This window comes from Taudactylus pleione, unplaced genomic scaffold (assembly GCF_031769625.1).
Source record: "Taudactylus pleione unplaced genomic scaffold, aTauple2 ptg000333l, whole genome shotgun sequence".
NCBI classification, from domain to species: domain Eukaryota; kingdom Metazoa; phylum Chordata; class Amphibia; order Anura; family Myobatrachidae; genus Taudactylus; species Taudactylus pleione.
Genome location: NW_028284734.1, coordinates 3,969,284 through 3,986,413, shown reverse-complemented (window position 1 = coordinate 3,986,413; position 17,130 = coordinate 3,969,284). Strand labels below are relative to the sequence as shown.

Genomic DNA, 17,130 nt, shown 5'->3' with positions numbered 1-17,130 from the left:
CTTGTTCACAGAGGGCATTAAGCAGATTGTCAGTTTGCATCCTTCTCAGTTTCTATGTGTGAACATATCAACATGTTCAGAAAACAGCGGAGAACATGTTTGTGCTTTAATAAGTCATAAAGACAATAAATGGGTTATTAAAGAATAGTATAGATTCAACCTTAACTTTGTGCTAGGATAAAGCATGTTTAGAAACATACACAGCCAATAGGCAACCTAGGTTCTCTCTCTTATGTCAGTGGTTCTCAATGATTTCCCACCTAGGTACCCCCTGTTACTCCATTGGCATTATCTGTACCCAAAATATTGGCAAAGCAGTACATTGTTTTGGTGCCGCTATATATAGATGTGCTATAAACAAAGCACATAAGAATAGCCCTAACTGTGTGGAGTTTGTATATTCTCCCTGTGCTTACATGGGATTCCCCCGTGTACTCTGATTTCCTCCCACACTACAAAAATATACTGGTAGGTTAATTGGCTCCCAACAAAACTGAACCCTAGTGTGTATGTGGTAGGGAATATAGATTGTAAGCTCCACTGGAGCAGGGACTGTGGATGGTCAAATATTCTCTAAAGCACTGCGGAATATGTGCGCTATATAAATAAGTGGTGATAAATAAATTGTACACACACATTTCTCACATATTACAATTTATGAAAAATGGAAAACTGACAATACAAGTCTATATATGATATGCTTTCTTTTACAGGGATATACTTTTTCATGTAGTTGTCAGGGTTCTAATTTTACGCATGGGAAGTGATCTAAAGGACACTGCTTCCCCAATGTGTCTAATACCACCTGGATGTTCTGCCCCTACATTACAGAAAAATGTTGAAGTACCCCTGAACATCACAACGAGTACCCCCAGGTACTAACACCCCAGGTTGAGAACCGCTGCTCTATGTGCAAGTCTGCATGTGCAGAGCACAATGCACTGGCCATGCTGTCTAGGAGCAGAGACACAGTACTGGAAAGCTGAGCATGGGAATAAAATATGCATTTAGGCTGAGCTCACATCAGTTCTCATTCAAATATTGCTCCTCCCTGTACTGAGAGCCCACAGCCCAATCTGCATCACTGTTACCATAACAATTGCTTATTAGCCATCTATAAAGTGCAGTCATATGTGTTGTACTATTGCAACTACATAACAATTACATGTACAATATATGAGAGCTTTTTTGTTTTCCCTTTAGATGTTCCTGCTATGAGTTTACACGTGTCTGCCATGGAGTCATCATCCCCAGGGGGTTACTACTAGCACCGCAGCATAGAAGGAGGGGGGTTCAGCAAGTAAACTTACCCCACTCTTAATATAACTATGTATATAAGGAACCATGCACTTACCTTCAGCTCACTGGGTATCATGTCAGTGTGAGGGGAATGCTGGGCTTGATGCAGGAGTATACAGCAACAATTGTTCCAGTTTATCCAAGACTAGAGGGGGCAGCTGCCCTGTAACCAGATGACCACTCTGTGCTTCCTGGGGGGCACATGGACTATGGCACACAGGGGGTATAGTAGTATCAGTCCTGTTCTGTCTTTGAGCGCTGCTGGCTCACTGCAGCCTGGTTTCATTCACACAGAGGTGTAAGAAGCACAAGGAGGAGCAGAGAGAGGAGGCTGGCTGGGTACACCCACAGGGCACTGTTACTCCTGCAGTAGAGGATGGGAGTATGTAGAGAGAAAGAGAGAGGAGGCAGGCTGGGTACACCCACTGGGCACTGCTACAGCCTACTCCTGCAGGAGGGGATGGGAATATGCAAATACGCAGTGTTATTGAGTGATTGCAAGGAGGAGAATACAATGTGCACACTGGAGATCAGCCTAGGAATATCGTGGTTTCGTAAATGTTACAGTGTGTTTCTGCAGCAGCACATGTAACATATTTTACAGCACATTGTGAGGCTAATTCTGTGTTCAAAGCTATAAAAAAAAAAAAAAAGCATGCAACTTTACACTTGGACAAACCATGTTGCACTGCAAGAGGTGGAAATACATTTATTTATTTTTTCATACAGGATAAATACTGCTGCTTGCATGTGGCCCACAGAATCAGGACAGCTTTATTTGTTACATTGTAAATTGAGATCTCCCCGCACATGTTATATCTGCCCCACCTGCAGTGCGAACATGGTTTTGCCAATGTGCAAAGTTACCAGAATTTTTGTTTTGCTCCCAACTCAGATGCAGACCTTGTATTGTTACTCTCACAATGCTTAATGAAGCGAGCACTAAGGCATGTCAGCTAGGCTGTAAGATTGCTGCCTCTTTGTCTGCCTGTTATTACCCAGTCTCGTCTTATTATTGTCTGTTCCCAATTGTAATGCACAACAAAATAGGCTGGCCTATATAAATAACTGATAATAATAAATAATAATAAGAAATATGTAGGGTAATGCATTCAGGGTTGCTTTGAGTGTGCAGTCGCTGTATAGTTTAAATGCATTGCCATGAAGCAGGTTTACCAGTACTAGACTGCAATAGATCCTGTACTCCTCTATGGACCTATGGACCTATCTTTGTCCATGGGTCTGCCAGAAGAGTAGTGTCATATCCTATCATATATGTATCACGCAGAGGCAAATTACACTCACAGCTCAGAGCAAGGGAGAAGACCTGACATATCTTACCAGCTGTCCATTCAAATGCATATTTTCCAGATAAACCCTATTATATAGTCCCCTAGGCTTTAATGACCCCCTATTGATTCACAAATTATAGGCTACTGGGCATATGTTCTGTGTGTGCCATTATTCACAGCAAACATAAGGTAAAGGCTAGAAGTAATTTCATTTACAATTTCAGAGTAAATTGTCTTAGAATATAATATCAGTTCATCTGTGGAAGTGTCTTACATGCAATAGTAGCTGTGCATCTCATTAAGCTTACATGTAATTATCTGCAATTATATACCACAAAGACAACTAGGGAAACATGTAACGGAGCATGCTTTAACATGTGTCTGCATTTGAATAAAATAATACACTGAAAGGTAATTAGTATATCATTTATGTGCATCTTACCCCCATTATGGGTTTTCTGTTATTAACTGTGAAGGTATTATGGATTTCTTTGAAAAATGATGTGCATGTTATTTAGCTCACTAACATTTTCTTCCTCTTTACAGCTGCCAACTATTAGAGTACAGAAATAATGCAGAGGATTGTCGCCATCTAGTGGTGACTTATACACAGTCTCATAATAGTAACAAGATGCATGTTTTTTTGTTCACAATTGTAGAATTAAGCTGCATACACACACAACGATTTAGCAAATGAACGATTTTAGTAACGATTTTCATTCAATTTTTCAAGGGAAAAATGAACGAAAATCGTTTACTAAAATCGTTCATTTACTAAATTTAATGAACGATTTTTTTGAACTACAAACAATTTTTGCATATTCCCTTACTGAAAATCGTTGAGTTGGTCAATCTGACTAAACTACAAATGTGAACGCGCATGAACGATAATCGTTCATCATTTTAACTCAGAAAGTGAACAATTTTTTCAACGATTGAACGATAAACGGTATCGTTATCGATAATCATTCAAAAAATCGTTGTGTGTATATGCACCTTTAGCCCTAACATGTCCTCACATGTCAGTGACTGGCCATGATAGGAAATGTAGTTCCATGGCAGTTCTAGAGAAACACTACTTACCTAAGCCTAGGTTAGTTCATAAATTAAAGTTTGAGAGACAATTTCTTGTTCTTTGTATGATTTATTACCTACTTGGCATGCTTGCTACTTTTTGAAAAATCATTTCAGGAAGATTGTGAAAATAACAAATATGAGCGCGCGTTAAAGTGGACGTGTACTGCTACATGTCATAGAATTGACTTATATTTAAATGTAAATGAGCCCCAAAGCAGTTAGTAAAGCTGGCCACACACTAAACGACTCACAAATGATGCAGATGATTTCCCTTGAACTCCCCGGCAGCTCCCTGGCAGTCCTGGACAAATGATATCGCGCATAAAGTGTTCATTTTGGCAAATTATCTACTAACGATCTATCGTGCATCCTTAACGATTTCCAGTGCATTGTTAAAGAGATTGGCATATCTTACCTGCAGTAGGTAAGATTTGAAGATACGATAAAAGACTCGCGGGACCACACATTATTTTCGCTCAGTGGAAACTGCCTGATTTGCACAAATTTGAACTATTTATCGTTACGATGCATCAAAATCGTGCAGATAATCATCTAGTGTGTGGGCACCTTAAGATTTACGTATTGATGAAAACACACTTACTCTTCAGAAAATGCAAGTAGCCATAGGGATCATTGGGGCAGATGTATGAAGCTCTGGAAAGTGATAAAGTGCAGAGTGATAAACGACCAACCAATCCGCTCCCAACTGTCATGTTACAGGCTGTGTTTAAAAAATGACAGTTGGGAGCCGATTGGCTGGTCGCTTATCACTCTGCACTTTATCACTTCCCAGAGCTTCATACATCTGGCCCATTGTACCTTATAACCAATGCAGGGAAATGATACTAATAAACCCATTTGAATGTGTATATCTCTGATTTTCTTTTATGTAACCGCTTCATAATGGGGGTAAGATGCAATGAGGGAGATTGCTAGACTCTTCAGGGAGTCTGGGAGATTTGTACTATTTCAGGGAGTCTCCCTGACAATCAGGGAGAGTTGGCAAGTATGCAGTATAGCTTCTTTGGAGTGAGACCTAAACACGATTTGTATTTATATTTTAATTGCACATACTGTATACAAATTTACAGACATTTATTTTCCCATGGTTACATATTACCTGCTACTGCAGGTGACTATGGGGCTGTGATCAGGGCTGGGATAGGTGTGCAATGGTGATCATTGAATGTATGAACTTTGTCAAAGTACAGTAAGGGCATCATGTGTGCGTGTAATTACAAAGTTCGACTAAAATGCCCGGTGAAAAGTTGCAAACGTAGCTGCCTGAAGGGGCCTGAGGTATGGGTGCTCTCACCCTGTCACCCTGGTGTCAGTGTAACACTGATGACTAAGACTGCATGTGATTGGTCACACACAGTGAAAACACACCCACTTTTGCAAAAACCATAAAGCTACAGCAACATTGTTTTAAAAGTCACTTTAAGCTGCAGAACACACTAGTTTTACACAAATAAATAATGATTCCTACTGTTTTGGAAGGGGAAGCCTGCATAAGTGTTGTCATGAGAAAAAATACAATTCTGTATTTGCATCTGCTTCGTGGTGCATTTTACATGACCCAAGCCACTTGGGTATTTCTTATCAGCCTCATTCAGCCATTATACAGTATATACTGTAATGCATTTGCATTTGTGCACTACTGTTTTTGGCAATTTCAGAATTGAACGTGAAATCGCGTTTCCAGACGTACCCCAGCCACATCAGACCCAGGTACGTCAATGGGAGCGAGCTTAGGGATGGAAGTCGCAGCTACAAACTTACTTATGACAACAACCTCTTGAGTTTTCAAAGAAATTTGGGAGCCTACAAGAATGTCTAAGAAAGCTAAACGGGTGCATAGGTTTTCTAGAGGGTGATCCAGCTCTGGATTTATCCTGTGTCAGATACTCTAGTATACAAACAGTAAAATGACTCTGCTTTTTCTATCCTCATCTGACAGGTCAGCCAACATGAATATTACAAGCTAGGGGAAAATTAAATGTTTATTAAATCAGTCTGTACTAAATTTATTGCGTTACAACCAGGGCCGTAACAAGGGGTGTCCATTGGATGCTCCAGACATGCAGCCGGCAGCACCCCAGAGCATCTGAGGATGTTCCGGTGGTGCTGATGTCCTTCCCGGTGCTGACTGCCCCGCCCCCTAAACATGACATTATGACATCATGCAGCTGGGGGCGTGGCTGGCACAGGGTGCCGTGAACCCTATTACAGCTTTGATTGCAACCATAACTTACTGAAAACAAAGCACACATATATCAGATGTATCACACATACATTACATTATTTATTTTCCTTTATAACCTGTGTTCTGTATGTAATTTAGGCAAGTAGATCCAACCAAAAATGAAGAATACCAGGAGCTTATTTAAAAACATGATGCAGAGCTCAGTGATGTAACCTATAAAATACAAACAGAGATCAGCTTCTAGCAATGCAGTGTAGTCGGGCAAGAGCTAATATTTCATTTGTTGCTATTGATAAACTATAGACATAGTTGTCTACCTTTGCCGTCTCTTCCCCGGGAAAAGCCCTGAGAGGAAAGGCAGGTGGGTGGCGACGGGGGCGGGGCCTGACAATTCACGTCATTAAACCCCACCCCTCACGGTAAAATGCCCGCGATTAGCTTAAATTTAAATAGGGGGCAGAGCCAAATGACGCAAATTACATTAAGTCCCGCCCCCTACACGGACACCCGCTATCGCCACGGAAATTCTCCTAATTCTGCCCACTTTATTAGGAAGTAGGCAGAATGCGGGAGAAATGCCTACCCTTCCGGGGTTGCGGGAGCCTCCTGCGAAAACCAGGAGGGTAGGCAGGTATGACTATAGACATGTGCTCTACTTGTCCTATGGGTTTCCCTAGTTAGAGAACTACTGGTCTACAGAATGTTATATATTCTTCATATATCCCAAATAACTAAATACATAATAAATAAATAGAATTACTGTATAACATAAGAATCTTTAAAAAATACATTTCAAGCAAAGAGAGCAGCAGGGGACAAACTAAAGTAAGCTAGCTACAGTGCGCCCTCTAGGGGAACATTAAATAATGGCAAATAATAAAATGCCTTATTCCATGATGTACAATATGCTTTAATGAATGTTATTATCTGACTTTACCAAGCACGATACACTTTCATTTGAATTTAAAGGGACTTAATATTACTGCTTACATGCGACTACAACTCATGGTAGCTTATTAATGGAATGGAAAGCGTTGTGCTGCTGACAGTGTTTTGTGCCTATGTCTTACTGGACATTATAAAACAGTTCACTAAAATAAATCATAGTCAAATGTACTGTACATACATTCCAAGTATTTAGCAAAATAGTGCTGAGTGCATTTGAATTTTCAGCCAGAAAGACACAATAGAGCCTATAAATGAATATGTCTCGTTTTCATCTGGTGTTTTTCTTTTAACCGTTACTTATATATATTTATATATATGCAAAAGTCCATTTGAAAATAGGGTGTGAAAACTTGCTTGTAGTGCCTTTCACACCATAATGGTAATATGTAATAAACGTAGCCAGCATTGTATATAAATGAAGATACGTTTTTTTTCTTCTGTTTCTTTCTTTCTTCCAAATTCTTCATTTTGTTTTAATGCTTTTTTCTTTCTTTGGAAGTTTCCTCAAATAAAGGGATTAGCAGAAGAGAGAGAAAAAGTTATCTAGTGCATTGTCCTTTATATTTCTTAAAACTTGAGTACCTTTAGAATAAGGGAAAATAAAAATGCATCAAAGCAAAACAACTCTTGCAAGTCTGCCTGGCAGAAAGCTGGTAACCCGCAGATCTCATTCATAGGTTCACTGCTGCCGTTTCTGTCCTGCCTACTCTCTGTAGGGTTGCTTTGCATCAAACAGAATCTCTCCCACCTGCTTTCCAACCAATTTCAACCCTAAAGGTATTTTTCCAAACACACTGTACAGTTCCCCTTTAATGTACTTTAGTATATTTATTTGGTTCCACATTGGAAAAGCACTCCAGACTGGAAGGTGATATATATTTTAATATATTAGTGATATTGTAGTAATAATGGCTCCCTCCATAAAAAAAAACTGCTGCTTAATAAAATAAAATGGGGGAAATTATGTTAATATAGTGCCAGAGCAATAGTGGGAACAGCTTTGGTGACTCTAAGATTTTGGTAATTCAACCACCAGCTTCTGAGTCATGTGCTCCAGGAGACAGTGCTGAAGTCACCTCATGGTAGACACTTTCTTCTGGCAGTAGGACATCCCCGGACTTGTGGCCAGATTCACACAGCAATTTTCACATTCAACTACGGCTCCACTGAGGTATCAGAGGCACATGCTGGCAGCCTGGTTGCTCCTGGGAATCTGGTAAGGCACTCTTCCTTATGGGATCTGGTCAGAAGGTTCACATTCAGAATGTCGACACCAGAATGTCGACTAGTACTGAATGTGAATTGGTCAGATGGTCAACATGGACTTTAGGTTGACAACCAATATGTTGAAATGCAAAAATTATGACATGGTTAAAATGTCAACATGTCAATATTTAACATGTCAACACAAGAATTTGCTTATTTTTGGTGTTAGGGTTAGGGGTTAGACTAAAATAAACAAAAATCTGTATGTCGTCATTAAGGTGTCAAAATGATTAGTGTTGACATTATGAACATGTCATCAATTTAATCATTTTGATATATTGCTTGTTGATCTAAAATTCTGACCGTTGACGTTCAGAACCTGATGACATTCTTTATTACGACTTCCCATATCACATCCCTTACCTATGTTATAGCAATCTTTAATTGGGCACCCTGGGTTGTTCCAGAGTGTGGATTATGGGGGAAACTTTTCAATAATAATCTGTGGTGACAGTGCAGCATCTTCATAAAGTAATGTTGTATAGTCTTACATCAATGATATTATACAGTATAGGTATGTCTGCCAAGCTGTGCACCATTGCTTCTGATAATGCAGTAGTGAGAGCCATAATAGCAGCAATAGGAGCCTTTCCTATAAGCCCAGTAAAGGATAGGTGTTGGAATGAAACCAGAGTACTCAGGGGAAACCCACGCAAGCACAAGGAGTATATACAAACTCCACACTGGGCCGTGTTAGGAATCAAACCCACGACCTCAGTGCTGTGAGGTAGTAATGCTAACCATTACACTATCTGCGCTGATATCATAATAGGGCCTTTCATACTAAAGATGTAACTTGCCCCACAGCCTGTGACATTCCCCAATATAGGGGATCATTTAGGGCCATATTCAATTTGGAGCGAAATGTCGGATGACGTAATTTTTGCCTATTTCAATTATCCCCGTATTCAATTTCAAAGACTTTTCGCAGGTTCGAAGAGTCTTTGAAAAATAACAGGGATAACTTTTCACCACTGAAATAGGTGGCGAAAAAAGTGCAGAATTGCGGTTTAGGGGTGCAGGCTTAAAGAAAATAGCCTGTACCCCTGGGAATGTCATTTAAAAATAAACTGTCAAAAAAAAGTAAAAAAAAAATATCGGAACACCCCAAAAAATTAACTTTACTTTTGGGGTTGAAAAAAAAAAATAGGGAACACACTTCTAAAATAGCCAAATTAAATTCAGAGGGGTTCCCAAGTATTCGGCAGGTGTTTTCTTCATTCCGGGAGTAGCGGCAGGTGCATTTTTGCAGAATTTTTAAAAATCATTTTAGGGACTTAAAAAAAATGCTTACCCCATTTTCATGTACCCCAAATTTGATAGCAATAGTTATGTTTACTAAAAAAAAAGAATCTAAGTGCTTTTCTTCACCCCTTCTTCATAGCCGCAAATATGCACCTGCCGCGGCTATTAGTAACCCCGACTTCTTTCAGCAGGTAAAGATGGGGGTACCAATAGTGATCCCCCATGTCTAGACATCTTTAGGGGGGTCCCTGGAATATTTCCCGAAAATTCCAGTTATTTGGCGATACTTACCTTTCCACCTGCTCCTGTTTTTGTTGATTTATAATTCAATACGGGGATAAAGCAGGCACACGCCCGATACTTTATCCCCGGAAAACCTGCTCCCAAATTAAATATGGCCCATAGAGTTGAGTGTAAAAATTGTCCATTTGTATATTTCTGTTTGTTGAGTTACAGACATGATAAATTATGAATTTACATATAATAGCATATATGGGATATAATTCCAAAACTGAATGTTTAACATACACTTCTCTTCTCGGATTATACAGCCTCCTCTTACCCTGCAGTCATCTCTATATTTTACCTATCCCCACTGCCTACTCCTAAACTCTCCCCTCAATGAAACTTCATCCTAACCCCACTCTCCGGAGACTAATCCTAACCTCCTGCAGGCTAGCTAACCTCACCAGGCCTCAGCAGCCTATCCCTTCAGTTAGTATTCTTGCCTGAAAGCAACAACCAGCAGGAGGCTAGAGTATAGGACAGGGACAGGGAGAAGCATTTGTAAACAATGACTTTTTTGAGCACATTTTTATTGCTCACAGGCAACAACCTGCACAGGTGTATTCAGCATGTTACAATTGTCATTACCAATGAAGGTAAAAGTGAGCATTACATGAAAGATATATTGAACAATGTTTTCACACTTCCAGGAGGCAAAGAGCAGAACCCCATAATAACTTTTACTTGATGCAACCGGAAAAGATTTCTTAAGAGCAAACAGACCTGACTGACAGCTCTTCCCAGTGGTATGTACCTGAGGCTATGTGGCATTCTTTCAATTATTTAATGTTGGATGTTTAGCATTTTTGTCAGAAGTTCAATCAACAATGAAATGAAATGACAGAACCATAAGGGATTATCACAAGTCTCCATCGCACAGTGATTCTACACATTCTTGCCTTAAATACATGTGATTTATGGACAGCTTTATCATTTTCATATAAGGCATAAAATAAAGCACAAAGAATCTCCTTATTATAAGAACACATTGGTATTATAGTCTGCCCAGTTTCTTATTTACCCAATGGAAATCTTGGCATAAATGACAGTGCGTGTCTTACGTCTGCCTGGGATTTCTGCATTCCATTTATTGTTTATCTGAGGAGTAACCAATATGATTCTACAGCAGACGAACAGCAGTCCCCGTTATACTCAGCCAGTGCAGACAAAATGTACACTCTACATATTAGTACAAAGCTTCCTCCATATTCCTGTCCAGCTCCATCAGGGAACTATTACACTTTCCTATGGATGCTCCAGATCTAGGATTTATTTTAGCAATTACCTAAGTACTATGTAAGATTTGGCTTCCCAAGAATTGATTAAGAAAAATACTGTAGTTATTGACATTAATGTTTCTTTATTTGCATGTTCTATGTATTGTACATATTTATACTTTACAGTAGTCAAACTTATCAGCCTCACCAAAACAGGTGGGGTATATTGTGAAAGAGTGACCATGTTTTGGGGGATTTTCCTCAGGAAAAGTCTTCAAAATGAACGTATTAACCAGAATATTGGTTCCTGGAATTGTTTTACCTAACACTCTCTTCTGACAGGATAGGCCCTGTATAGTCCTTATTCTGTCAGAGGCCTGAGTAATACACCTTGATAAAGACCCAGTATTGGTTGAAACGCATTGGTGGAATTTAGAGGCAGCAACACCATTGTCTAAAGAAAAGGAGGTATAGCTCAATAGGGGGAGCTTATCTTAAATGACCCCTATATGCTTTTGACTGTGCCTTTTCTGAAAAAGGACATTTATGGTACGCAGCCATTTGTATGTATGTTTGTGAAGTGAAATAAATTGTTTGAAGGTTTTACACTATGAATGTGTTTTTTCCTCTGTTTCATATATGTGCATGAGGAAACACGAGCTACCATTGGATCCGTGGTGTTGAAAACTCTTATACGCTGATGGAATCAGGATTGGGCTGACTTTTTCTTATATTTTTTGGACTTAGAGTGGGACTATAAACGTGACTATATACAATTTATCCCTTTTTTTATATTGTGCCTTCCCTGGCAAAAATCGGGATGTGTTTATATCCTTAAGAGCTGAGTGATTGGATCCGTTTGTTCTTTTAGTATATACTTTTTTATGATTTGGTGTTTATCATTTGGGGACAAGCTGCCAGTTCATTAACGTGTGTGCACAAAAATATTTCTTATATAATTCCAGAGGCCTGAGTAATGTTACCCTCTCACAGGATAGGTCCTGTATTTCCTCATTCTGTCACAGCCCTCTCTAATGTTCCCCTCTTACAGGATAAGTCCTGTATAGTCCTTATTCTGTTAGAGGCCTCTGTAATGTTCCCATCTCGCAGTATAGGCCCTGTACAGTTCTCATTCTGTCAGAGGCCTCTGTAAGGTCTCCCTCTTACAGGATAGGCCCTGTATAGTCCTCATTCTGTCAGGCCTCTGCAATGTTACCCTCTCACAGGATAGGCCCTGTATAGTCCTCATTCTGTCAGAGGCCTCTGTAATATTCCCGTCTCACAGGATAGGTCATCTATTGTCCTCATTCTGTCAGAAGCCTAAGTAATGTTCCCCTCTCACAGGATAGTCTCTGTATAGTCCTCATTCTGTTAGGCCTCTGCAATGTTCCCCTCTCACAGGATAGGCCCTGTATAGTCCTCATTCTGTCAGAGGCTTGAGTAATGTCCCATCTCACAAAATAGGCCCTGTATAGTCCTCATTCTGTCAGAAGCCTCTGTAAGGTTCCCCTCTCCCAGGATAGGCCCTGTAAAGTCATTCTTTCAGAGGCCTAAGTAATATGGTGGGCACGCTAAACCAGCGCTGCCACATCACTGGCCAGACCCCAGGAAGAGCAGCCTCGAGCAGAGGAGCAAGCCAGCAGATGGAGCAGCCACATGGCAGGGAAGAGGATCCAGGAATTAGTTGAATGATCTTTGGTGGGCGTTGAGTGTGGGGGTGGCGGGGGGTGAGTGGTCTATGTCCCGTGGGAAGGAAGCATGTCTAGGGGGAGTCTATGGGACTGATTCAGACCCGCTCGCAAGCGCACAGCGCTCGCAAGCGGGTTGATGGTCCCCCTCTGTGCATGCACCTCCTCCCGTCCAGTGATGGCCGCTCCGTCGCTATGGGTCTCGTTACAAGACGGGGCGGCTGTCGATGTTGATTGACAGCTTGCCCCATTTTGTAGGGGGGGAGGTGGGTGGCTGCACAAACGCAGGTGTTCCCTTAGGAACGCCTGGCGTTTGTGGGCGGCCCTACTGACATCACTCGTGATGTCAGTAATGGACTTCCTGCTCTATTAGAGCAGGGAGTCCACTCGGTCTTGCGAGAGCTGAGACCCTACCACAGGGTCTCCTTGCAAACCTGATGGTCGCGATAATCGCGACGGGCTCCAGGCCGCTCACAAAAGCTGTGGGTGGTCACCCACAGCTTATCGAGCGGCCTGGTAAAAAAAATAAATTCCCCGCCCTGATTCAGAGCGAGCGCTCGCCAGCAGCGATCGGCTCTGAATCAGGCCCTATGTCCAAGGGGGGGGAGGGTCTATGACCAGGATGGGGGTTTAGTGGTCTTTGTACAAGGGACGGGGTATGGGTGTTGTTGAGAACCCCTTACCAAGACCATGAGCATGCCTATGAAGTGGGTTACATATGTGCAATCATGATTTCCAACAACTGTAATGAGACACAGGTGAGGCACCGGGGAGAGAGTGTTAGGATTAGGTTTAGGGGAGGGGAAGGTTAGGCTTAGGCACTAAAGAGGGAGGTTAGGGTTAGGCACTGGGGAGGAAGGGTTAGGGTAAGGATTAGGTAAATACTTACGTGCGTTCCTATGGGTGTCGGGATTCTGACCAGCGGCATCCCGACAGCCGGGATATCATACCCAACCCTCTGCATACATCGCACTCAGAATTAGTCCCAATAAACTTGTCTTTCAACTGGGCCAGGTACTCCATTTGATTGAATTCCCAAGTTGTCCCTTGTAGATCTCCAAAACATAGAACTTGCATCAGCTACATTAGTTTCTCCAAGCCTATTTACTTCCTCTGATGCTGATAGTCTGCAATAAATACCATCAGTCTTTCTGGTGCGTACACACGGTACGATTAAACAGGACGATATGAACAATAACAATATCGATCATATTGTCCTGTTTTTGGGCCCTTCCAACCCCCATACGACGGTCGATGCGCGGGCACGGATGGTCGATATCGACCACCGCACATGAATGCAGGCCAACCTGGTCAATATACTATAGTTGTTATAGATGCTTGGGGGTTGGTGCATGTGCTGGATGTTCGATATCAAACATCCAGCACATGCAGGACGATCAGACAACGATATCTTTATCGTTGTCTGAGCTGTCTGATCGCTCCGTGTGTACGGAGCTTAAATCTCCTACACTTAGTGTCAGTTTTTGATGCGGCCTGTAAAATTTATTTATGTTAAAAATACAATGTAGTTCTATTGAAGTGCTCACTTGCTTCCTCATGTAAAGTTAGGATTAGAGGGCCTGATTCAGAGATGGACGCTAATGTGAATGCAGATACGATTTCGCACGGAACACAGCTGCAAAAATATGCTAATAGTTCCAAGGCTTATCAGATCATAGGGACGTCCACCGCTGCTTTCTCAACTGCATCCGACATCGCGTACAAGTGTAAATATCAGTAACATCGATGCACATTGACCAGCAATGCAGGCCTTGCGGAAGGTCAGACCTGCCTCAAATATAGCGGCTCTTCTGACACACGGAGAGCTCTCATGCTCCGTATGTGATCGCAATGGCTAATTTACGCATGCCCATGTAATGGCGTTTAACCGGTCAGACACACCTGAATTTTTCTGACCACCCTCCCTTTACCTCACCTAAACACTGAGTACCTGTCACTCACTTTGGGAAAAGGTTTTTTTGTGTATGTGTAATCGCAAACGCTACATGTGCATAGTGTGGCTTATAAGCATGTGCAATGGCAAACGCTCGGTCTGCGTATAAATTGCCATTGCGTCCATTCAGAATCAGGCCCAGATTCAGTTAGAGGGGCTGATTCTGAGTTGGGAGCAAAGCAAATAAAGAGCAAGTACCTTTGCATCTTGGTAACATCAAGCTGCACTGCAGGCGGGGAGATGTACTGTAAATGTGCAGACAGAGAGCCTGATTCACTACCGATCGCAACTGCGATTGCAATAGCGATTACGTACGCAGTCTCACTGCGATAGTATGCAAATCCATAGTGATCACTATGCCATCGCAGAACATCATAAGAATGCCCACTTTACCTTACATACACCCGTAATGTTTAGCAAGACTGGAAAACCATCGGTACAATCAATTACCATCGCAGCCTGACGCACACTTACACAAGCTCTAACCTTACTCAGGCATTGCTAACCTCATTGCACGCTATGAGTACTCAGGCTGCGTACGGCATCACAGTGGATAATTTATGCCCGCCCATGCAGCGTCTTTCAAATGCACTGACACGCCTGCGTTTCTCCGACCACCCCCCATCACCACCCACAAAGGCACTTTTTGTCAATCACCCTGCGATGTCTGCGTAGTCACTGTGATCGCAATCCCGATCGCAGTGGATAGTTTGTGCACGTGCACTGCAATGCATACGCACGCGCAGAAGGCAACAATCTTCCGATTGTGTACGTAATCGCAGTTGCGATCCGTAATGAATCAGGCCCACAGTTAGATTTGGGAGGGGTGTGTCTAAACTGAAATTGCAGTGTAAAATAAAGCTGTCCAGCATGTGTGGGCTACATGCAAAAGCAGCCAGTATTTACCCTGCATGTACATTAATAAATAAATAAATAAATAAATGTATTTGCCTCCCTTGCAGTGCAACTTGGTTTATGCCAGATATAAGTTGCTTTTTTTTTTTTCTTTGCTCCCAACTGAGAAATGTTGTTGTACCTTGGCAGAACCTTGTTACTCTGCTCTGACTAATTTGGTGCCCTAAGCATGATTTTAAGTAGTGCCCTCTAAATTGTATCATATCTCACCAAGCGAGCATTGTGTTGCCTGCATGATGTCCCCCTGGAGCAATTTGCCTGTATGGCCTGTGCCAAGGCAATGGCTACAGGGAAGTGTAAATTTCCTCCCTGTAACAGTCCATTCATGACCTTATGTGGTTTCTCCAGAACCGAGCGTACACAAGTACAGATGATACAGAGTAATATGCATTTTGATTGCATCGCCACTCCTCATACTCACAGAGGTGCAACTGAGCTGTAATGGGGCAATCTCACATAGGGGTCTATGTACTAACAGGAGAAAAGAGGGAAAAATTCTAAAGGCAAAGAAAATCCCTGAACATACCACTTCTCAGTATGTACTAAGGGATTTTCTCTGTCTGCAGCCTGCCAGCACAACATCGCCCTGCACCTGGGTCACTTACCGCTGCCATAGACACCTATGACAGCGCTAAGTGTCCCTGGTGTTACTAAGAGGAGAGGTCGCTTACCATCAGGTGTCTTCTCCAGCGCTGATATCGCCTCCTGTAGCTGCCGGTATCTATTCTCCTCACTGGAGAAGCTGGAAGTGAGCTCCATAACTTTGGCTGTGTGTCAATAAAGTTTGATGAAAAAAACACCAACTCTCTGCTTCCTCTGCACAGGATGGGAAACTCTGAAGACCTGGTCAATCGTCCAGTCTTTGCTCTACTGCCTACACCGCTGATAGCCGACCCTCCAACATGACCCCTTCCATCTGGTACAAAATGCTCTGCTCCTGGATTTCTCTCTTAATTGATGATTGCAGCCACCTGTGGTGAAACACCTGTCTCATCTATTAACTAGTTCAATACAGGTGACTGCAATCATTAATTAAGTGGTAAGTCCAGGAGTAGAGCATTTTGTACCGGATGGAAGGGGTCATGTTGGAGGGTAGGCGATAGGGTGACTAAATGTTCACCCTCCTCGGCTGGTCTGTTATTAGTAACAACTGTGGTGACCAGCTCCTGTTTCGCTACACTGTGCTAAAGTGCCTCTTAGTACATAGAACCCATAGACAAAGTTCAGTGAGGGTGTGTTGAATCACCTGCAGGCCATGCCGAGTTGGATGTAAGCATAAATAAGTGGTTTCCACCTTTTGTGCCAAATACAGGCTGGTGCGCCCTGATGATGGTGATGAGTAACAAATCAACTGTACGGATAGATGCAGCCACATTCGGTGAATTTACTCGTTTAGTTCTGTGTGCACAATTTCAGGAGCAATTAGAACCGACTTAAAGGGGGGTATCCACTAGACGATAAAGTTGAACGATAACGATAAAATCGTTCGATAATCGTTCAAACATCGTTTGAAAATCGTTTGAAAATTTGGTCTTTTAGACATCTATCATCGTGCAAACATGCTGGTCAACCTGACGATATCGTCAGGCTCAGCATGTTTCCAGATGATGGATGACCCTGCACTGAACGTCTGCTCGTTCAGTGCAGGCACATCACACGACTGACAAACGACTGCACGATTACAATGTCGTAATCGTGCAGTCGTTTTCAGATCTTGTAGTGGGTGCCCCCCATTAAG

General features: G+C 42.1%; 1 protein-coding gene across 2 annotated transcripts in view; it reads right to left on the bottom strand.

Moving 5' to 3' along the window:
- The window catches only part of ENC1 (ectodermal-neural cortex 1), a 28,200-nt gene extending 12,061 nt beyond the window's left edge, over positions 1-16,139 (bottom strand). Inside the window, exon 1 of one of the 2 annotated variants that reach the window (XM_088443749.1) lies at positions 16,064-16,139. The gene's annotated coding sequence lies outside the window, so the exon portion shown is untranslated. Of the gene's footprint in view, positions 1-1,354; positions 1,639-16,063 lie in introns of those variants that run through there. The other variant, XM_088443748.1, reaches the window with a different exon arrangement.
- Between the last annotated feature and the right edge of the window lie 991 nt (positions 16,140-17,130).